Source organism: Lepisosteus platostomus, unplaced genomic scaffold (assembly GCF_059453375.1).
Source record: "Lepisosteus platostomus isolate fLepPlt1 unplaced genomic scaffold, fLepPlt1.hap1 Scaffold_74_H1, whole genome shotgun sequence".
Classification (NCBI taxonomy): Eukaryota; Metazoa; Chordata; class Actinopteri; order Semionotiformes; family Lepisosteidae; genus Lepisosteus; species Lepisosteus platostomus.
Genome location: NW_028291686.1, coordinates 134,980 through 157,727, shown reverse-complemented (window position 1 = coordinate 157,727; position 22,748 = coordinate 134,980). Strand labels below are relative to the sequence as shown.

The following is a 22,748-nucleotide window of genomic DNA, read 5'->3' as shown; positions in this document are numbered from 1 at the left end:
AATTTGAAATACATATGTTTCAGGTGTGAATGTGTATTTTCAGAATACATTTCTAAACCTAATCATTGGCTTGTTTTACTTGTTTCTACACCTATAAAATCTATCTTTGATGTATAATAGACCTCTACCCATATACGTATAATAGACCTCTAATGTTATCCGTATAATAGACCTCTAACCATATACGTATAATAGACCTCTTAAGTTATCCGGAACTCCAACCATATATGTATAATAGTCCTCTAAATTTATCCGTATAATAGAACTCCAACCATTTATGTATAATGAACGTCTAAATATAGACGTATAATTGACGTTTAACTTTAGACGTATATTAGAATTTCATTCTAGACGAATTGTAGACCACATTTAGACGTCTAAGATATGCGTTTAATGGACGTATATTATACGTCTTTTGCCCAATGTGTTACGTCTCAACAGAAACGCTCTTTAGCTCTTTCAGCGTTATGCAGAGAACATCGTCTGTCGAGATCACTTTTGAGTCAGCGCGAAACGCCGTGTGCTGTCAGTTTGATTTCGTATTGCTCGTAGCGGCGCCCGGCTTTTGTCTGTCAAACGTTAGGTTGCGCTTCTTCATGCTGCATCGTCGGCATGAGTGGAGCTTTATAAACGTCTGTACTTACTGCGCCCCATAAGAAATCGTTTGTCCCCGTTCAAAAGAGATTGTGCGATGTCCTGCAGCAAACCTTTGACAGTTTGAAAAGAGGAATTTATTCTGCTTCCTGAGCGTGCAGTAGTTACAAAGTTGAACGCCTTTACACGATCTGCTGCAGTTTTCAGTGGGCGGGCTTTGTCAAATGGCTTGGAAAAACGCACTGTGTTTCGGCTCGGGAAACATCATGAGCAGTGTCCTGCATGTTTTCTGTGTATAGCTGTCTTTTAACGCATACAGAATTCATTCGAAATCATTGATTTCTCCAATTAACAAGGGTCCCTTAAAGGATGAGTCAAAGTAACGTCTAATCGGATTAGTTTCCTTAGAGCTGGTTCAGAGTTTGCTCAAGAGTTTACCTTTCACAGATGCGCAAAGAAGAATGTTGGGGGTGCACGCTTCAAGGCGCCTTACAGCTGTAGGGAGTGATTCGAGACGATTCGTGGCGTGTGCTCGTTCCCATATACCGTACGACCCGGGGTGCAGTGCTAGGATGACGTACAATACCGCTTGGGCACGTAACAGCGTTATATGCAAGTGCGGGACGTGAGGGTTTTCGTTTGTTCGTTTTGTTTTGCTCTGCTTTGCTTTGTTTTGCTTTCCATCGCGTTGGTAAGAGCGTAAATAAAAAGGCGATTCCTGTGTCTACCACTAATGTAAGAGCTATTTCAAGTGCGACGTGGTGCGGCTTTTCAAATGCTTGTGGGCATTTCTCTGTTGTTGATTCTTTTTTTGTGTGTAACAAAGTGGCATTTTCATGTCCGGACGGGGAGACTTTATCATTCCGACATGAAGCTACCCTTAAGTCCTCTGAGGCGTGTCTGTCTGCAAGGCTTGTATTTTGGAAATGTTTTTTTTGAAACGGAGAACGACTTTGAAATAGGCTTCCGCCGGCGCCTCGCGATCCAGGTAAGATTGTAGCAAGAACGCAGCGGCGGTGGGGCTTGCTGTAGTCGTGGCCGAGTGGTTAAGGCGATGGACTAGAAATCCATTGGGGTCTCCCCGCACAGGTTCCAATCCTACCGACTACGTTGTCCGCCTTCAGTCGGTGTGTTTCGGCACAAGCAAAGAAGCGCGCCTCTTTGCTGTTCCTGGTGGTTTTAAAACGCCCAATCGCTTGTACCCGCTGCCTTGGAAATAAGTTCTTCAGCGTCCGCAAATGGCATTTTGCAGCTGGAAGCAGATGTCGACGCGTTTTGCACAGAGCACCAAAAAAGCGTCTTTTTTGAAGGCCCGGGCACTGAGCATTGGTGGTTCAGTGGTAGAATTCTCGCCTGCCACGCGGGAGGCTCGGGTTCGATTCCCGGCCAATGCAGTGGCTTTTGCAGCGAGCGGCTCCATCACTTGCATCCCCTTGCAACTCACAACTGAAAACCCACTGAAGCTAAGCAGGTGTGAGCCAGGTCAGTACCTGGATGAGGATGAGCTACAGGGAAAAACAAAGCTTCCAGCTGGAAGTGGTGTTAATGGTGCCGGCGGGGGGGCGCTCACCCTGAGGTCTGTGCGGGTCCCAATGCCCCAGTATAGTGACGGAGATGCTGTGTTGTAAAAGGGCGCTGTCTTTTGGATGAGATGTAAAACCGAGGTCACAGCGCTCTGTGGTCATTCAAAATGACCACCAAAACCTTTGACAAAAGCTCTTGGTAATTGATGGTCTTCAATAATGCTTCTCCTTTAGGTACATTTTAAATCAGCTGAAAAATGCTGTGAAATGGGGGGGCACTTCAGGCAGTGTAGGATTTGGGTTACAAGAACCATGAAACTGCACGAGAAAGCCCGTACACTGAATTACACGGCTTTCTATTCAAAGGAGGACAAAAGAAATTCCCTGAGTTTGATTTTTTGCAGCACAGAGAGGAGCACTGTCGTGAGGCCGGTTAGCTCAGTTGGTTAGAGCGTGGTGCTAATAACGCCAAGGTCGCGGGTTTGAGCTCTGTACGGGCCAGGTCTAGGTCCAGGTCCCTGTTTGTGAAACAGGCAAATGACTGTTTCAGGGGCCCATTCCTCATTATCAAGACACATGTATGCAGTATGTACACTGTGCATTGAGCAATAGGGACTGAATACACCACAGGTAAGGTTAGAAGTCATTCTGAGGTGCCACATGTGAGGGATACAGCTAGGCATCCGAAATGTAGGGTTTGAGACCCTTCAGGAGTACTGCATCCTTTGAGACAGACCCGTGCATGTTAAACAAATGATCATTTCTTTCGGCATTAGGGACTAAATATACTAAACATATGATGCTAAAATGTTATTTTCACATATATTAATGTAATAAATGATTGCTTATGCTTTATAAACAAATCTAATTAAAATAAAAGCTTAAGTTTTGTATTTATCTTGTACCATAGAACATGATTTTCTTTGTATTTCAAGCCCACAAAGTGTCCAAATGACGCACTACATGATATAAGGAAGATTATCACATGCATATCGGTATTATCTTTCTTATGAAAATGCATTCCTTTCATTACCTTTTACTTTTTAAAATGAACTCAAATTGAGTATAATGTAATAATTTAAGTAGAATAGATTCTAATAATATAATGATCCAGTGTTTTGCACTACTTCACTGCTTCACTGCTCTATGCCATCTGGAAATAAATCCTCAGACTGCTTACTGCCCTGGGCATGTACCAATAAATTAAAGGAGCACATCTGTTTATCACTGCGTTGAAGCAGGAGACACACAGTCTCTGCAAACACATCCTAGATACAGTGTTCCAGCACCTTTGACCTCATCCAGAACGTATCATTTCTTGAAAGGGATTGCTGTCCGAATGCACATCTGAATCCCAAACAGAATCTCTAGTAAAATACGATCATTTGTGAAACAGGCAAATGACTGTCTCAGGGGCCCATTCCTCATTGTCAGACACATGTATGGAATGCTTTCACCGTGCATTGAGCAATAGGGATTAAAAACACCGCAGGTAAGGTTAGATGTCATGTTCTATGATCATTTCTTTCAGCATTAGGGACTAAATATACTAAACGTATGATGCTAAAATGTTATTTTCACATATATTAATGTAATAAATGATTGCTTATGCTTTATAAACAAATCTAATTAAAATAAAAGCTTAAGTTTTGTATTTATCTTGTACCATAGAACATGATTTGCTTTGTATTTCAAGCCCACAAAGTGTCCAAATGTTCTATGATCATTTCTTTCAGCATTAGGGACTAAATATACCAAACGTATGATGCTAAAATCCTGAAAAAAGGATGTGCTCCATCTCGTCAGTAGATTGGATTCCAAAACTGATTTGGGTCAATATACATTACCTTTGAAATTAAAGTACAGTCTACTGTAGGGAACCATCAACTTAGAAAGCATTGGCCTTCCCTGGGGGTCAGGTAGGTGCAAAAGATAAACCTTTATCCTATCTTTATCTTAAGATAAGTGGCCAAGCAGTATTTTTCCAAGTTTCACCAAGCACATCATGTTGCCATAGTAGACAAAGTTCTATAAAATGTTAAATAACTTTTAAAAAAAGTATCTTGGTCTTACAGTACTGTACAAGGTGAATTAAACTGTCCCTGGTAATAAAAAGTAATTAGAAGCATCTCAGAAACTTTATCTCTAGAAACATTAGCTGTTTTATATCATGTAATTTAGTGTGATGTTGTCAGAATTCAAGGACATTATCACACACAGAAATTGGTTCAGTTAAATCTAAAAAACACAGCTAAACATGGGTTTAAATGTAACAGAAGTCTTACCTCTTGTCAAAAGATTTAATTCAAGAAGCGATGTAATAAATGATTGCTTATGCTTTATAAAGAAGCTTAAGTTTTGTATTTATCTTGTACCATAGAACATGATTTTCTTTGTATTTGAAGCCCACAAAGTGTCCAAATGATGCACTACATGATATAAGGAAGATTATCACATGCATATCGGTATTATCTTTCTTATGAAAATGCATTCCTTTCATTACCTTTTACTTTTTAAAATGAACTCAAATTGTGTATAATGTAATAATTTAAGTAGAATAGATTCAGGTAGGAAATATAGAGTCATGATGTTTATGGCTGACATCATTTCACATGGGTGAATTTTAAGCTAAGAAATAAAAACATTTACAATGAAGATACCATTGCTTAATTTTAAATGCCTTTAAAAAATAAATACCTCCTGAGAATAATTTGCCACTCCCAGATCCTTGGTAAGGTACTGTTTGAATCCAATCAGGAGAGGAGCATCCAGGGAGTGCTTTCTATAGAGTCCAGCTTGGGCCACTCTCTTCCGGCCTGCTGATACTTTTTAACTACTCAGGGCCTGTAAGGATATAAAACACCGGTTTAAACATTTTATACCTATAAGACAAATTAGAATTTTAGTAAAAAATAGATACATCTGAAAAATAAAAAAGTCTTACTGCTGATAGAGTTCTTCAGAGCTCACATCTTCCCCTTCCTTATCCGCTTCTGTTTCAGTTTCTAGAGCAGCCTCTGGCATCTCTTCCTCCTGGACAGCGGCCTCTTGCTCAGGGCCGCTGGAATGCAGGTAGATTCTTTTCAACATGCTTTTACATAATATGTTGTAACAATGATTTCAAAAAGAAACTACAGAAACCTTACAGATTAAAAATATCTCACCTTGCCAATGTGTCTTCAGGCTTCCCATGTACAAAAAGGCCCAAGGACTCTAGCAGTCTTACAACCACTATCCTGTTTGCCTCACCAGACACGATCTCTATTCTGTGGTAATCCACGATGACCCCGTTCTTCAGGTGATTCATCATGTCCTCCCTCGCCTGTTGAGAGGCCATCCTGATCTTTTCTGCCGTGGCGTGCTTCATACACGCCCTCTTCAAGTGAGCAGGAAGCTGATCAAGAGTATTCAGGTACATCTTGCACACCAGGGGAATCCGCGCGGGTTTCCTTTGAAAATAAATAATACCATCTGTGTATAGAAACAAGCTAAGACTGATTTCTTAAATTATCCTTAATTTTCTCTCTCATAGTTTGAGCATAATGATTTTATTGCATTTATATAAGAATTGCTCATTGCTCCTAAATAAATAATGGTTTCATAAAAAAGTGAACACTTACTTGGTCTCAGTCACAGACTTTCCAATAGAAGCCATTGTGGAGTTCAGCAACTGCAGGTCCTAGAAGTGGGGAAGGAATTTTAAAAGAGAAATTGAATTACAATACAGAAGGAATGGCTGAGGGTTCACTGAAATATATAAATATACAAATTCCAAAGACTGAGTCCATATAGAAACAACTACCTTTCATTTTCAGTATAAGAAAAAAAAACATTATCTTCCAAAGCATCATAAAATTGTCCCTTCTTCCAGACTCTACTTCTCTCTTGTAGTAGTATAGCAGACCTTTCCAGGTGAGCAGATCACAGAGTCCGAAATGAGCTTCCTCCATCAAGCAAAGTACCTGAACATGACTCTGTCTTCATAAAAGCGCCCCTGTAATAAAGAAATTAAATCCGAAATCAAGAGGGCAGTTGCCTACTGAAATACAAGAAGTCATCAATTTTAACCTAGCAACACATTAAAGGCTGCATATATACAAGTACGATTCTAGAAATGCTCACCAGATTACGTTTTAAGAAGGAACTGCGCCTCAGGTTCCGCCGAGATCTTAACTCGGATGGCAGGATTCAGAGTCCGGAGTGCGGACTGATGGCGCACGGAGGGTCCATATACTGTGGATCCCTCAGTGATCTTCCGCGTATTCAAACCGCCAGCGTGTGACTCCCCTGTCCCCGTGACCTCATTGCTCTGCTCTCTCCTCTGTGCAGCTGAGCCCGACTCACGGTAAAATGGAAAAAAATATGCCCTCGACGCGAGACTTATTCTGGAGCGAGCCAGTGTTGCGCATAGCTGCCTTCAAAGCAGTTAACCCAGGTTCGATTCCCGGCCAACGCAGTTGCGAATGTTTTCAAATGCTGTCATGAGCCTTGGATTGTGACTAGCAAAGCGAAGCCTTTTGAAAGAGCTAAAGCACTGCAAAACGGAATTGAAGGAGAATCTTACAGGGGATTCTGAGCAGTGTCTGCATACATGCAGTCAGATAAAGGTGCTGAAAGCTTGAGCTACTCTCAATGTCATGCTGCCCTTCCCCAGAGTAAATCTGTTACATTGAAAGAATGCTTCTGGCAGGTTCAAAAAGGGACCCTTGTTAATTGGAGAAATCAATGATTTCGAATGAATTCTGTATGCGTTAAAAGACAGCTATACACAGAAAACATGCAGGACACTGCTCATGATGTTTCCCGAGCCGAAACACAGTGCGTTTTTCCAAGCCATTTGACAAAGCCCACCCACTGAAAACTGCAGCAGATCGTGTAAAGACGTTCAACTTTGTAACTACTGCACGCACAGGAAGCAGAATAAATTCCTCTTTTCAAACTGTCAAAGGTTTGCTTTGCGAACGCTGCAGGACATCGCACAATCTCTTTTGAATGGGGACAAACGATTTCTTATGGGGCGCAGTAAGTACAGACGTTTAAAATGCTCCACTCATGCCGACGATGCAGCATGAAGAAGCGCAACCTAACGTTTGACAGACAAAAGCCAGGCGCCGCTATGAGCAATATGAAATCATACTGACAGCACACGGCGTTTCGCGCTGACACAAAAGTAATCTCGACAGACGCTGTTCTCTGCATAAAGCTGAAAGAGCTAAAGAGCGTTTCTGTTGACACGTAACAAGCTCGTTTCTTTCTACCATGATATCACCGTGACCAAATCTGTCTTTAAACACCTTGCTCAGTCTCTGACGAGACTGTCAAAAATTGCTTTCGCCGATTGTATTGCAAACCGGCGGAAGCGGGGTATTGGGAAAAGTTTCCAACTAGCAATAATCGCGCCTCGGCTAAACCTCACAGGCTACGATACTGCCACTGCGCAAAGCTGACGGTTGCCAGGCAACCGCGGGGATCCTATGGAAATCGTTATCGATCGTCTCATGGCATGTCGTTGCTATAACGCTTCATATTTGTCGTCTTCTTCTTCTTCTAGCTTGAGGTTTTGAAGAATTTCATGACAAACAAGGGCTCCGTTGGGAACAAAGGGCGTTGTGAGAAAACCGTTGCTTATTTTCAGCAGCAGAAATACAACCCTTTAAATACAAGATGACAGAACAATGACGAAGGGCATGCCGGGAGGAACTCATGCACTACAGAGGAAAGGGGGCGGGCACGTACAGTTCACATTCAAGCCACAAGTACTCTTCTTGGATGTTGCACAAACAAATCCTAACGTCTTGAAAGCATTGCAGCATGTTTGTGTCCCACTTCCCGTGGCTGCGGGACGACTGACACGAACGGACAAACACAATCTGTGGCGTTTAGCGTGACATAGTCTTGCAGGCATCGTGCTGTCTCACTGCAATATTATACCGCTGGAGGAAACAGTCCATCTGGCCATGAAACTCATTTGAACGTCTAGCTACAGCAACTAACAATATCATGATTTATTCAGGATGTGTGGAATCAGCACGTCCCGGAGACAGCTTCCGAAATCGTGAGCATTCTCTGGTGGTAGGGGCGTTCAAGATGGCGCTCAGGTGGGAGGTAAAGTTTAGTGGTTGGGGAGTTTTTTTGAGTTTTTCATGACCTGAATGTTAATTTTTGCTTTTTTTGACTACAGAAAAATAAGGACTTAACACTAGTTGTTTAAACTTCAGTTATAATTGAAAGAAAAAAAAAACGATTTTTTTTAGGTTTAAAAAGTCCGATATGAGTAACACTGGGAAAAGAAAAGAGAGTGCTGGGTTTTCGAAAGAGAACTCTAAGATACCTCAATCGTATATGTATAGCACTACAAAAAAATCGATGGCAACTAAAGGGAAAAGTGAAGCAGCTGCAGGGGCAGCAACAGGGCGGAGGCGCCGCGCGCCCGGCCGACGTGTTGGACCGGTGCGCTTTACGTGCTGAAATAAACACGCGAAAGCCCCGAAATGTTTCCAGAGTGCTGTGCACTGAAGACTTGCCTGGTGCTCCTCCGTGCAGATTGTTTGTCCTCCTCCAGTGCGGGACGAGCCAACACAAGGGAGCGCATTCGCCAACATCCAGGCACGCAATGCGATTTGGAAAGCAGCTCCTTTCCAAAGAGTTGCACACGAACGATCCTTCAGTCCCGCTCGGGGGGCACGGAACCCCCGCCACACACAGCTTCAAGTAGCGAGTCAGGCGCCAGGGATTTCGCTTACGGCCACACCACCCTGAACACGCCCGATCTTGTCTGATCTCGGGAGCTAAGCAGTGTCGGGCCTGGTTAGTACTTGGATGGGAGACTGCCTGGGAATACCAGGTGCTGTAAGCTTTTGCTCTCCCGGCCAGCAGGGGTCGCCGTTGGTGCCGTAGGCTTTGGGAGGAAAACCTGCAGGATGGAAAGGTGATCTATAGCCTCATCTCTAGAGATGTTTTGTTGCTGTGGCATGTGTGTGACCCATATTCAAAAAAAAAAACCCGTCTGTAAAACGAATATCGAAGCTGCCTCTAAATCTGCAAATGAAGATGAGTCGATAAACCACTCGTTTTTCGTATAACTAGACATATATTCATTTGTTACCGATTTCATTCATTGAGCACGGATACAATAGAGGTACAGCCATTCACTGTTTGACATGTCTGCACTGGTACAGAACCGAGCAATCAGAAAACGGGTGAAACTGTCTTTAGACTCAGCATACAGTACCGAGGCCCCCCATGACCAAATAAAGGCTAACCTCGATAATCAGCCTAAAGAACGCAGACTACAGCAAAACGACTGACTTTGAAAAGGGAATGAACGTCCGGAAGGAGTAGTGGAACTAGCTTGAGATGCTTCTCCAGACCCCTAACTAAAAGCCAGCGAGAACCAGCAGCGGCGTCCACTCCTGTCGAACCGGGATCCTTCCGCAGCCACGCAGCTCGTGGTGTCCTAACCCTCCCGTATCTGATTTTGGACCAAGCACATCAGGGGAGAGCGCGAACGCAGTCCCCCACTACCAGAAATTATGCAGTCGAGATTCCCACATTTGGGGAATTCGCAGGGGTCAGCACAGCCGGAGTGCAATGGCCAAGCCTCGCCCTGGGTGAACCGATTTCGATTTTTAAGAACTTTATTTTCTTTTCACAAAAAAATACAGGAAATCACAAATCAGAAAGCTTTACATTAATATACATACTTAAAACAGTATATATGATCACATCTCATTACATTTTGACACGGTAACAGTTACATAGCAACAATTTTCTTTTTTTCTGGTGCAAATCACATTCTTTATTTAAACATGATAATGTTTTTCACAGTTTCTTGAGATGTTGACCTATGCTCTCTATTTCCCACAGATTTTCTGCTTCCTCCCTCCCTTCTCTCCACAGATCTCTGAGGTAATAGTTCTCTCGGGTGATGAACAGGGCCAGGCTACCTGCTGCCTTGACTGGGACCTCGATGCCTTTGAACAGCCCCATGTTCCTCACTCTCCACAGGGCGTCTTTCCCACTGTTCACCACGGCCCAGATCCTGTCAAACACGTCAGGAGGAAGCTTGACAGGAGAGATGCCGTATCTAACGAAAGCAGCGGTCAGGGTAAATTGGGGCGAGAGAGCCTGCAACCAATCTTCAAACTGGGCCCAGAAGGCCTTAGCAAAAAAGCAGGACCACAGGAGATGGGTCACAGTCTCCTCCTCGCCGCAGCCCACCCTAACGCAGCGAGGGCTGGGGGTGAGGCCCCTACGGTACAAGAAAGTTCGTACCGGTAAGCACTGGTGGACGACACTCCAGGCTAAATCTCTGTGAATGTTGCACAGAAATTTAGAGGATGTGTGTTTCCACACCTTCCTTGTTTGGGCTGATGTTAAAATGCCCACAGGGGTCTGCCTATTGTTCTGGGGTGCTACGAAATCTTCCAGTTTTTGGACGCTGACATCTCGGAGGGGAATATGGCCAATTGGGTGAGATCTTAGCAAACTTTTAACTGTCCCATAAATTGCAGGGCATGTGTCAGAGAGTGGGACGTCCAGCTTGGGTCTGACACCCCACACTCTGAACACCTCCCTACCTACCCAGAGCCTGGAAAAATAAGTCCAGGTACGCGCTGCAGGTGCTGTTGCAAAGCCTCTCAGCACAGAGGCCAGGAAAATGCACAGCAGCTTCGTAGCAATATCTGGGACAGACTTCCCCCCTGAGGGTAGCGGCCTGTACATTATTTCCCTTCTGAGTCTTTCCTGCTTCCCACCCCATAGAAATTGAAACATCAATCTCCTCAGCACCGCCGCAACACGGTGTGGGATTGGGAAGGTAGAAGCCAGAAAATTCAAGACAGGCAAGAGCTCGGCTTTGATGACCAGCACCTTCCCTGTCATGGTGAGGTCTCGGTCCTTCCATTGCATCAGTTTTTTGTTTAAGATTGGCAATTTGTTCTGCCAATTTACTGTTCCCATCTCTTCTCCAAAATACACCCCCAGGACCTTAATTCTCTTCTCTTGCAGCCTGAGATCATGTCCTTCTTTTGGCTCCCTCCAGTTCTGATAAAAAATCTCACTCTTAGATGTGTTAATTTTTGCGGAGGAAGCCAAAGAGAACCGATCACAGCACTGCAGAGCTCTGCTAATTGAGGCATTGTCAGAGAGGAGCAGGGTGACGTCATCCATGTATAGAGATGTCTTTACCTCTCCTCCCCCACTTCCAGGCACTGGTATCCCATTAATGGCCTGATCCTGGCGCAAGGCACAGGCTAAGGGCTCCATAGCCAAAACGAATAACAAGGGGGATAATGGGCAGCCCTGCCTCACCCCTGAACAGACTTCAAAGGTGCGTGATCTATTGCCATTAACCATGACTCTGCTGTTGCTACCTGTGTACAGCAGGTTAATCCACTTTCTCATGATGGGGCCAAACTTCATGTGCTCAAGTACCGATGTTAAGTACTGCCGGTTTAGGCGGTCAAAGGCCTTTTCTAGGTCTACACCTAAAATGCACAGAGGGAGGGAGCGATCCTCAGAGTACAGACAGACATCCCTCAACAAGGCCAGGTTGTCGCTCATCAGGCGTCCTGCTATCCCACAAGTCTGTTCTTTCCCTACCAGTGAGGCCACTACATTTTGTAGGCGCAGGAAAAGGGCTTTGGACAGGATCTTAGTGTCCACGCCTAACAGGCTGAGGGGTCTCCAGTTCTTTATGTCATTTTTTGCTCCTTTCTTAAACAAGAGAGAGATAGTGCCTTCTCTTAAGGAGTCAGGCAGCAATTCTGTCTTGTAGCTTTCCTCGAATAGGAGCAGTAGCGGATCCTGAAGCAGATCCCAAAAGGTGCAATAAAATTCTTTAGGGAGCCCGTCAGCACCCGGAGTTTTCCCCTTCTGTAAGCTCTCCATAGCCTGTCTCAGCTCTTCTACTGTCAAATCCCTCTCAAGTACTTCCCTATCTTCTTCACTCAAAATGTTTTCTAGCTTTGAGGTAAAAAAATGAATATCTTCATCCTTTACCTCTGTAGAGCTGTACAGTCTTGAGTAGAAGGCCTCGGTGCAGGAGAGGATAGCACTCGGCTCTGTTCTCTCTCGTCCCTCCTCATCAACTACACTTTCCATGACAGTCTTGGAGCCTACCACTTTCCTGAAAAAGAAGCGAGTACACTTCTCATTTTCTTCCAAGAACTGCACTCTGCTTCTTAACAGCACTCCTCGACTACTTTCTTCGGCTATGCTCCGGATGTCCTTTTTTAAAAGGGCGATATCCTCGAGCACATCGAAGCCACTGTGCAGCATCGTGTAGAGACGCTGCAGCTGCCTCTGTTTCCTGGCTAGCACTCCTCTCCGTCTGGCAGCAGCCTTCCTTCCCTCAGCCATGAAAAAGGCCTTTGTCCTCACCTTCACCTCCTCCCACCACTCTCCTACTGACCCGTACAGACACTGCAAGGACAGCCACTGTGATAGTTTCTCCTTGTAGCGGGATACTACCCCCTCGTTCTCTAGCAGCTTTGTGTTGAGTTTCCAGAGGCCTGGGCCAAAGACAGTCCCGCCCTGGAGTTCCACTCTACACCCTAAAGCCTGATGATCTGAGAAGAAGACAGGCTGAAGAGTGACCCCAACAACTTTCACTCTCTCTGAGACAAAGCAATAGTCAATTCTGGAGCTGCTATTCCTCCCTGACCATGTATATCCTGCTGTTGTGGGATATATACATCTATATGTGTCTGAGAGTTTAAAGTCTTGAACTAAGTTTTGCAGGGCCAGTGAGCTGGAATCCAATTTTATCGGCGAGCTAGACTGCCTGTCTGTGTGCTCTAAGATACAATTAAAATCCCCTCCCACTATCACGTCTGTGCTGCATAACAATAGGGGGGAGAGTGCCTTGAGTAGCTCCACCCTTCCTCCTACGTCAGTAGGGCAATACACATTGATTAGCCGCAGGTTAACGGTCCCCCATTCCACATCCACACACAGCAACCTGCCATCTATGACCCGCTGAATACTTTTCAATTTGAATGCCCATCCTTTGAAAAGAATGGCCACGCCAGAGGCTCTGTTGTTATTGTCCCCTGACCAAACAGAAGGCCCTTTATCCCACCTATCTTCAAAACTTTTATACCTCTCTTGATAGGCTAAAGCACACTCCTGCAACATCAACACATCTCCCTCTCTCTGCTGGAGGTAATCAAAGACAGACTGGCATTTAACTCTGTCATTGATACCTCTTGTGTTAAGAGAAATTATGTTAAGAGCCATATTACATAAGAAAGTGGAACCAGTCTTTACAAAACACATTTCTCTTCGGTCTCAGCTGTTACCTTTTTCTTTTTCTTTTTCTTCTTACCAATTTCCTGCCAGCCATCCTCTGAATGAGCCTTCATCAGGGTGGCAGCAGTAAAAGCGTTCACAGAGTCCATTTCAAGGAAGGGGGTAGAGGGAGGGGTGGAGAGGTTCCAGCTGTCCCCATCGCCATGCTCTCCTTCCTCCTCGCTCGGGGAGAAAACAGAGTCATTTTTTCTTTTCCTCAAGTCCAGCTCCTGGGAGCACTGAGGGGAAAGGGGTGCAGCCGATGCACCAGTCTCCTCTTCCCCCTCACCCACCAGCTGCTGCAGATCCTCCGTGATGGACTGGATGGAGGAGAGGAGGGCATCTGTAGCACTTGCAGAGTCTGAGAAAAGCAGCTCCGCTGAATCCTGGGTATCCTCGCTGGACCCGCTCCACCGGGGGGCCCCACACTGGCCCTCGTTCTGAGGAGCAGGAGTGGGGGAGGGGTCCTCGCTGTTCTCGGGGGTTTTCAAACCCTCGTGCTTGTCTGGTGCAGTCTGCGGTTGTGGGGGCGTAGTGGATTTCTCTTCCACCAGCCCCGGAGCCACAGCAGGACTGATCCTGGCTGGAGGCTGAGAGTCTTTGTCCAACAAGGGTTCTTTGTTTGACTTGTTGTTTGCTTTGGATTTTCGGGCCGGTTTGGCTGAAACAAGCACTGCCTCATCCTTTCTCATTTTGAGTTTATTGGCGTAGGCGTGAGGGCAGTTCTTAAAAACGTGTCCTTCCGAGCCACATAAATTGCACTTTGGCAGCATTGAACAGTCAGAGGCTAAATGTCCCTGTTTGCCACAGGTCTTGCAGCATTTCACAGTGCAGGACGATGCCAGGTGTCCCACAGCACCACAGCGCCGACACACCTTTGGTTGTCCCACATAAAACACATAGCCATTGCAGGCGCCCAGCCGGATTGTAGAGGGCAGGTGCCTTAAGCCTCCATTTACGCTGTCCGGTAGCAAGCGAACCTCGAATTTCCTTGCTCCTGTTTTTATACCATCAACATCTCTAACCTCAGTTCCATGGTGGACGGTGCAGTACTGGTTAAGCCAGGTGTGAATGGCCTCCGTCTTTGCCAGTTCCGAGAACATAACAACATGCACCGTTTTCCTCTCTCTCTGTGTCAGAGGCTGCAAGTTGATCTTCTCAAGTGCAGGAACTTTGCCTCTTTTTGCCTCAAACACATCCACGCATTGTTCAAACAGAGGATAGGTAGCAAATACAACCTCAAATGCTTTCTGACCTGGGAGAGCGAAGATGAAATCCAAGTGCCGAGGTTCAAAGCCAAGTTCCTTCTGTAACACTTTTCTGCTGAACTGCATACGATCCATGAAGAGGTCATCCAAGAGCTCAAAACGTACAGCATTCTTACGGGATCCAAAGGTTGCCATTTCAAAAACCGCAAATCGAACACTGCTTCCAACAAAAGAAAAACAATCCAACTACTCCACCTACAGGCTGATCAAGGTATCTCCCCTGCCAGGTAAGTATGAGTTAAACAGGCCCCTGCAAGCGGCCCGCACCCACAGCACAAATCGCGCAGCCTAGGCCACCTCCTCGCCCCGCACGCCACCGCCTCCTGCTGGGCCCACTCTTTCACACACTCACACGCCACACTAACACTCAAAAGTGTGGGCAAAACGAGAAAACGAGCGCGCCGTTTCCTACACATCTGCAGTCGCCGTTGGGCATTCACAGCATGTCCCGGGATGCAATTCGGCCTCATTTGCATAACTCCAGACCGGCAGATCGCCACGCAAGCTCGCGACGTGCGCCTGCCACACACCGAACAAACCTTTTCAGCAATTTCCAAAAAACGGGCCTGCTCGCCTGCCCACAAGGCTCCGTCTCTTACCTGCTCTCCAGAGCCTGCTGCCTTCTGTGCTTTTCTCTCGGCACCGCTGCAGTGCACACAACTCCTGCAGCGGGAGGGGGGGAGAAAGTTCCCGCGCTCCGCCGCAGGGAAGGCTCGCTCCGTGCGCACACGTCCTTTCGATGCCAGTCCAACAAGTGCTCCGCATTAGCTGCGTCGGGGCTCCGGCGTGTCGCACCTCACCTCACCTCGCACTGCCCCCTCCTTGAATGTCTGCCGCTGGGCATGCCCCGCTCTCCTCCGCCTTATCTTATCGCGTGTGAGCACCGACAATGGCCACAATGCCGGGGAATGGCACCTGTAAAGTGTTAATTGGGGCACAGGAACAGCCCGTCTCGTCTCGGGGGGGCCGGCTTCAGAGACAATACAGCAAACACAGCGGGGCGGGGGAAGAAGACGACACCACACATGCGGGTACATTCAGCTCCGGCGGGAACGAGACATTTGTCGGTCTTTTCAAGTGCCGAGAGCCGAGCAATCCTTCGCTTGTATCGTTTCTCCCCGGTAACTAGATCTGGCCCTGCGACTCTCGACTGGGCTCACCCCCGGGGCAGCCCAGCAGGTGTGAGCCTGGCCGGCACCCGGATGGGAGATTCCACCCCGGAAAAGCTCCGGTTGCTGCTGCTCCTGCAAGAGGTGTGACTGGGACCAGTAGGGAGCGCTCACCCTGCGGGCTGTGTGGCTCTCTTACGCCCCAGCCTCCTGATGGCGACACTCTGCTGCACAAACAGGCGCCGTCCTTCGGGGGAGGCGTCAAACCGAGGTCCCGACCCTCCTTGGCCATTAGGAAACCCCAGGGCGTCTCTCAAAAAGAGACGCCGGGGGTGTCCCTCTGGTGTTAGTGCTCCCCTTTACCCATCAGTCGGGGTCTCCTCCTAATCCCCGTCTCACCTGTAACAATCAATGACGAGGCCCCCCTGTCCGTGAGATTTAGTACTCGCGCAAGCGACCGGGGGCAGAGCGCGAACGCGGTCCCCCGCCCCCCACAAAGTGCGCGCTCCGGGTTCCCTCTCGGGGCCCTGCAACACAGCGGAAGGGCAGCGAGAAGGAGCCTCTTGCTCTGACGCCGCAAGGCCACAAGAGGGCGGAGGCGCCGCGCGCCCGGCCGACATGTTGGACCGGTGCGCTTTACGTGCTGAAATAAACACGCGAAAGCCCCGAAATGTTTCCAGAGTGCTGTGCACTGGAGGTTTTTGTCTGGTGAAGACTTGCCTGGTGCTCCTCCGTGCAGATTGTTTGTCCTCCTCCAGTGCGGGATGAGCCAACACAAGGGAGCGCATTTGCCAACATCCAGGCACGCAATGCGATTTGGAAAGCAGCTCCTTTCCAAGGAGTTGCACATGAACGATCCTTCAGTCCCGCTCGGGGGGCACGGAACCCCCGCCACACACAGCTTCAAGTAGCGAGTCAGGCGCCTGGGCTTTCGCTTACGGCCACACCACCCTGAACACGCCCGATCTTGTCTGATCTCGGAAGCTAAGCAGCGTCGGGCCTGGTTAGTACTTGGATGGGAGACTGCCTGGGAATACCAGGTGCTGTAAGCTTTTGCTCTCCCGGCCAGCAGGGGTCGCCGTTGGTGCCGTAGGCTTTGGGAGGAAAACCTGCAGGATGGAAAGGTGATCTATAGCCTCATCTCTAGAGATGTTTTGTTGCTGTGGCATGTGTGTGACCCATATTCAAAAAAAAAAACCCGTCTGTAAAACGAATATCGAAGCTGCCTCTAAATCTGCAAATGAAGATGAGTCGATAAACCACTCGTTTTTCGTATAACTAGACATATATTCATTTGTTACCGATTTCATTCATTGAGCACGGATACAATAGAGGTACAGCCATTCACTGTTTGACATGTCTGCACTGGTACAGAACCGAGCAATCAGAAAACGGGTGAAACTGTCTTTAGACTCAGCATACAGTACCGAGGCCCCCCATGACCAAATAAAGGCTAACCTCGATAATCAGCCTAAAGAACGCAGACTACAGCAAAACGACTGACTTTGAAAAGGGAATGAACGTCCGGAAGGAGTAGTGGAACTAGCCTGAGATGCTTCTCCAGACCCCTAACTAAAAGCCAGCGAGAACCAGCAGCGGCGTCCACTCCTGTCGAACCGGGATCCTTCCGCAGCCACGCAGCTCGTGGTGTCCTAACCCTCCCGTATCTGATTTTGGACCAAGCACATCAGGGGAGAGCGCGAACGCAGTCCCCCACTACCAGAAATTATGCAGTCGAGATTCCCACATTTGGGGAATTCGCAGGGGTCAGCACAGCCGGAGTGCAATGGCCAAGCCTCGCCCTGGGTGAACCTCCTTCTTGATCAAGGTATCTCCCCTGCCAGGTAAGTATGAGTTAAACAGGCCCCTGCAAGCGGCCCGCACCCACAGCACAAATCGCGCAGCCTAGGCCACCTCCTCGCCCCGCACGCCACCGCCTCCTGCTGGGCCCACTCTTTCACACACTCACACGCCACACTAACACTCAAAAGTGTGGGCAAAACGAGAAAACGAGCGCGCCGTTTCCTACACATCTGCAGTCGCCGTTGGGCATTCGCAGCATGTCCCGGGATGCAATTCGGCCTCATTTGCATAACTCCAGACCGGCAGATCGCCACGCAAGCTCGCGACGTGCGCCTGCCACACACCGAACAAACCTTTTCAGCAATTTCCAAAAAACGGGCCTGCTCGCCTGCCCACAAGGCTCCGTCTCTTACCTGCTCTCCAGAGCCTGCTGCCTTCTGTGCTTTTCTCTCGGCACCGCTGCAGTGCACACAACTCCTGCAGCGGGAGGGGGGGAGAAAGTTCCCGCGCTCCGCCGCAGGGAAGGCTCGCTCCGTGCGCACACGTCCTTTCGATGCCAGTCCAACAAGTGCTCCGCATTAGCTGCGTCGGGGCTCCGGCGTGTCGCACCTCACCTCACCTCGCACTGCCCCCTCCTTGAATGTCTGCCGCTGGGCATGCCCCGCTCTCCTCCGCCTTATCTTATCGCGTGTGAGCACCGACAATGGCCACAATGCCGGGGAATGGCACCTGTAAAGTGTTCATTGGGGCACAGAAACAGCCCGTCTCGTCTCGGGGGGGCCGGCTTCAGAGACAATACAGCAAACACAGCGGGGCGGGGGAAGAAGACGACACCACACATGCGGGTACATTCAGCTCCGGCGGGAACGAGACATTTGTCGGTCTTTTCAAGTGCCGAGAGCCGAGCAATCCTTCGCTTGTATCGTTTCTCCCCGGTAACTAGATCTGGCCCTGCGACTCTCGACTGGGCTCACCCCCGGGGCAGCCCAGCAGGTGTGAGCCTGGCCGGCACCCGGATGGGAGATTCCACCCCGGAAAAGCTCCGGTTGCTGCTGCTCCTGCAAGAGGTGTGACTGGGACCAGTAGGGAGCGCTCACCCTGCGGGCTGTGTGGCTCTCTTACGCCCCAGCCTCCTGATGGCGACACTCTGCTGCACAAACAGGCGCCGTCCTTCGGGGGAGGCGTCAAACCGAGGTCCCGACCCTCCTTGGCCATTAGGAAACCCCAGGGCGTCTCTCAAAAAGAGACGCCGGGGGTGTCCCTCTGGTGTTAGTGCTCCCCTTTACCCATCAGTCGGGGTCTCCTCCTAATCCCCGTCTCACCTGTAACAATCAATGACGAGGCCCCCCTGTCCGTGAGATTTAGTACTCGCGCAAGCGACCGGGGGCAGAGCGCGAACGCGGTCCCCCGCCCCCCACAAAGTGCGCGCTCCGGGTTCCCTCTCGGGGCCCTGCAACACAGCGGAAGGGCAGCGAGAAGGAGCCTCTTGCTCTGACGCCGCAAGGCCACAAGAGGGCGGAGGCGCCGCGCGCCCGGCCGACATGTTGGACCGGTGCGCTTTACGTGCTGAAATAAACACGCGAAAGCCCCGAAATGTTTCCAGAGTGCTGTGCACTGGAGGTTTTTGTCTGGTGAAGACTTGCCTGGTGCTCCTCCGTGCAGATTGTTTGTCCTCCTCCAGTGCGGGATGAGCCAACACAAGGGAGCGCATTTGCCAACATCCAGGCACGCAATGCGATTTGGAAAGCAGCTCCTTTCCAAAGAGTTGCACATGAACGATCCTTCAGTCCCGCTCGGGGGGCACGGAACCCCCGCCACACACAGCTTCAAGTAGCGAGTCAGGCGCCTGGGCTTTCGCTTACGGCCACACCACCCTGAACACGCCCGATCTCGTCTGATCTCGGAAGCTAAGCAGCGTCGGGCCTGGTTAGTACTTGGATGGGAGACTGCCTGGGAATACCAGGTGCTGTAAGCTTTTGCTCTCCCGGCCAGCAGGGGTCGCCGTTGGTGCCGTAGGCTTTGGGAGGAAAACCTGCAGGATGGAAAGGTGATCTATAGCCTCATCTCTAGAGATGTTTTGTTGCTGTGGCATGTGTGTGACCCATATTCAAAAAAAAAAACCCGTCTGTAAAACGAATATCGAAGCTGCCTCTAAATCTGCAAATGAAGATGAGTCGATAAACCACTCGTTTTTCGTATAACTAGACATATATTCATTTGTTACCGATTTCATTCATTGAGCACGGATACAATAGAGGTACAGCCATTCACTGTTTGACATGTCTGCACTGGTACAGAACCGAGCAATCAGAAAACGGGTGAAACTGTCTTTAGACTCAGCATACAGTACCGAGGCCCCCCATGACCAAATAAAGGCTAACCTCGATAATCAGCCTAAAGAACGCAGACTACAGCAAAACGACTGACTCTGAAAAGGGAATGAACGTCCGGAAGGAGTAGTGGAACTAGCTTGAGATGCTTCTCCGGACCCCTAACTAAAAGCCAGCGAGAACCAGCAGCGGCGTCCACTCCTGTCGAGCCGGGATCCTTCCGCAGCCACGCAGCTCGTGGTGTCCTAACCCTCCCGTATCTGATTTTGGACCAAGCACATCAGGGGAGAGCGCGAACGCAGTCCCCCACTACCAGAAATTATGCAGTCGAGATTCCCTCATTTGGGGAATTCGCAGGGGTCAGCACAGCCGGAGTGCAATGGCCGAGCCTCGCCCTGGGTGAACCTCCTTCTTGATCAAGGTATCTCCCCTGCCAGGTAAGTATGAGTTAAACAGGCCCCTGCAAGCGGCCCGCACCCACAGCACAAATCGCGCAGCCTAGGCCACCTCCTCGCCCCGCACGCCACCGCCTCCTGCTGGGCCCACTCTTTCACACACTCACACGCCACACTAACACTCAAAAGTGTGGGCAAAACGAGAAAACGAGCGCGCCGTTTCCTACACATCTGCAGTCGCCGTTGCGAATTCGCAGCATGTCCCGGGATGCAATTCGGCCTCATTTGCATAACTCCAGACCGGCAGATCGCCACGCAAGCTCGCGACGTGCGCCTGCCACACACCGAACAAACCTTTTCAGCAATTTCCAAAAAACGGGCCTGCTCGCCTGCCCACAAGGCTCCGTCTCTTACCTGCTCTCCAGAGCCTGCTGCCTTCTGTGCTTTTCTCTCGGCACCGCTGCAGTGCACACAACTCCTGCAGCGGGAGGGGGGGAGAAAGTTCCCGCGCTCCACCGCAGGGAAGGCTCGCTCCGTGCGCACACGTCCTTTCGATGCCAGTCCAACAAGTGCTCCGCATTAGCTGCGTCGGGGCTCCGGCGTGTCGCACCTCACCTCACCTCGCACTGCCCCCTCCTTGAATGTCTGCCCCTGGGCATGCCCCGCTCTCCTCCGCCTTATCTTATCGCGTGTGAGCACCGACAATGGCCACAATGTCGGGGAATGGCACCTGTAAAGTGTTAATTGGGGCACAGGAACAGCCCGTCTCGTCTCGGGAGGGCCGGCTTCAGAGACAATACAGCAAACACAGCGGGGCGGGGGAAGAAGACGACACCACACATTCAGCTCCGGCGGGAACGAGACATTTGTCGGTCTTTTCAAGTGCCGAGAGCCGAGCAATCCTTCACTTGTATCGTTTCTCCCCAGTGACTAGATCTGGCCCTGCGACTCTCGACTGGGCTCACCCCCGGGGCAGCCCAGCAGGTGTGAGCCTGGCCGGCACCCGGATGGGAGATTCCACCCCGGAAAAGCTCCGGTTGCTGCTGCTCCTGCAAGAGGTGTGACTGGGACAAGTAGGGTGCGCTCACCCTGCGGGCTGTGTGGCTCTCTTACGCCCCAGCCTCCTGATGGCGACACTCTGCTGCACAAACAGGCGCCGTCCTTCGGGGGAGGCGTCAAACCGAGGTCCCGACCCTCCTTGGCCATTAGGAAACCCCAGGGCGTCTCTCAAAAAGAGACGCCGGGGGTGTCCCTCTGGTGTTAGTGCTCCCCTTTACCCATCAGTCGGGGTCTCCTCCTAATCCCCGTCTCACCTGTAACAATCAATGACGAGGCCCCCCTGTCCGTGAGATTTAGTACTCGCGCAAGAGACCGGGGGCAGAGCGCGAACGCGGAAAACGGGTGAAACTGTCTTTAGACTCAGCATACAGTAACCACTCGGCCACCTCGTCTAGGAAACTGGGCTGTCCTGACATGGGTTGGCGCACTCCAGTTGATCTTTTTCTTTTTTTTCCCTCATACTCGAGGGTCATTTTCCTGTTCCACATGCGATTTCAACATTTTCCTTGGGAGATGTCAAGCCAGCAAGCCACTGCTGTGGTTCAGTGGCCAGTGTGGAGTTCAGTGGCCCTGTTGTACACAGAAAGCACATTGAGCTCCTTGGACATGAAAAGTTCCAGATAAAAGCCATTTGTCATCCTTTCTCTTGGTGTCGATGTTGCTATTGTATGTAAAGGTGGCAACTTGCTCAGCGAGCAGGCGGAGCACACACCGAATGCAGATGTGTCTGAGTGGTGTGTCCAAGTGGCTGCAAAAGGACAGCACTCCCGGGGCGCCGTGGCTTAGTTGGTTAAAGCGCCTGTCTAGTAAACAGAAAATCCTGGGTCCGAATCCCAGCGGTGCCTTTTTTTGTTCTGTGTTCTCGAACAGAACTGGTCATTATGGACAACCGCATACGTCTAGACTTAATTAAATGCAAGTATTCATTTCCTGTCTTGAACGACTTGTTTTTCTTAAAATGGATGCAACTTGCAAAACATGAAATACAAACCTCGCTAATCAGCGCTCGCGGCTGGCAAAAAAAAAAGAAGTCAGCAATGTTTTTTTCTTTAACCTTAAGCCTGCTAATGGAGAAGAACCTAGTCGCCACATCACATACATCCGTTTCAACGATAAGAAGGTAACAACTATCCTCACTCCAGAGTAAATCTCACGTTGAGGGCATATTTTTTTCCACTTTACCATGAGTCGGGCTCAGCTGCACAGAGGCGAGAGCAGAGCAATGAGGTCAGGGGGATAGGGGAGTCACACGCTGGCGGTTTGAACACGCGGAAGATCACTGAGGGATCCACAGTATGTGGACCCTCCGTGCGCCATCATTCCACACTCCAGACTCTGAATCCTGCCATCCGAGTTAAGATCTCGGCGGAACCTG

The 22,748-nt window shown here is 49.2% G+C and overlaps 7 non-coding genes and 1 pseudogene across 7 annotated transcripts; 4 read left to right on the top strand and 4 right to left on the bottom strand.

Annotated features, from left to right (window-relative positions):
• The first annotated feature begins 1,917 nt into the window (after nt 1-1,917).
• On the top strand, nt 1,918-1,988 carry trnag-gcc (transfer RNA glycine (anticodon GCC)). The gene has a single exon. It is a non-coding gene; the product is annotated as a tRNA-Gly (tRNA).
• Nucleotides 1,989-7,420: 5,432 nt separating this feature from the next.
• LOC148631702 (U4 spliceosomal RNA) lies at nt 7,421-7,562 on the bottom strand. Its single transcript, XR_015934621.1, has one exon. It is a non-coding gene; the product is annotated as a U4 spliceosomal RNA (small nuclear RNA).
• A 1,292-nt stretch (nt 7,563-8,854) lies between these two features.
• LOC148631701 (5S ribosomal RNA) lies at nt 8,855-8,973 on the top strand (annotated as a pseudogene).
• Nucleotides 8,974-9,609: 636 nt separating this feature from the next.
• LOC148631700 (U1 spliceosomal RNA) lies at nt 9,610-9,779 on the bottom strand. Its single transcript, XR_015934592.1, has one exon. It is a non-coding gene; the product is annotated as a U1 spliceosomal RNA (small nuclear RNA).
• A 6,940-nt stretch (nt 9,780-16,719) lies between these two features.
• LOC148631699 (5S ribosomal RNA) lies at nt 16,720-16,838 on the top strand. Its single transcript, XR_015934601.1, has one exon. It is a non-coding gene; the product is annotated as a 5S ribosomal RNA (ribosomal RNA).
• Nucleotides 16,839-17,474: 636 nt separating this feature from the next.
• Nucleotides 17,475-17,638, bottom strand: LOC148631698 (U1 spliceosomal RNA). Its single transcript, XR_015934597.1, has one exon. It is a non-coding gene; the product is annotated as a U1 spliceosomal RNA (small nuclear RNA).
• A 1,807-nt stretch (nt 17,639-19,445) lies between these two features.
• On the top strand, nt 19,446-19,564 carry LOC148631697 (5S ribosomal RNA). Its single transcript, XR_015934596.1, has one exon. It is a non-coding gene; the product is annotated as a 5S ribosomal RNA (ribosomal RNA).
• Nucleotides 19,565-20,200: 636 nt separating this feature from the next.
• On the bottom strand, nt 20,201-20,364 carry LOC148631696 (U1 spliceosomal RNA). The gene has a single exon (XR_015934602.1). It is a non-coding gene; the product is annotated as a U1 spliceosomal RNA (small nuclear RNA).
• Nucleotides 20,365-22,748: the final 2,384 nt, after the last annotated feature.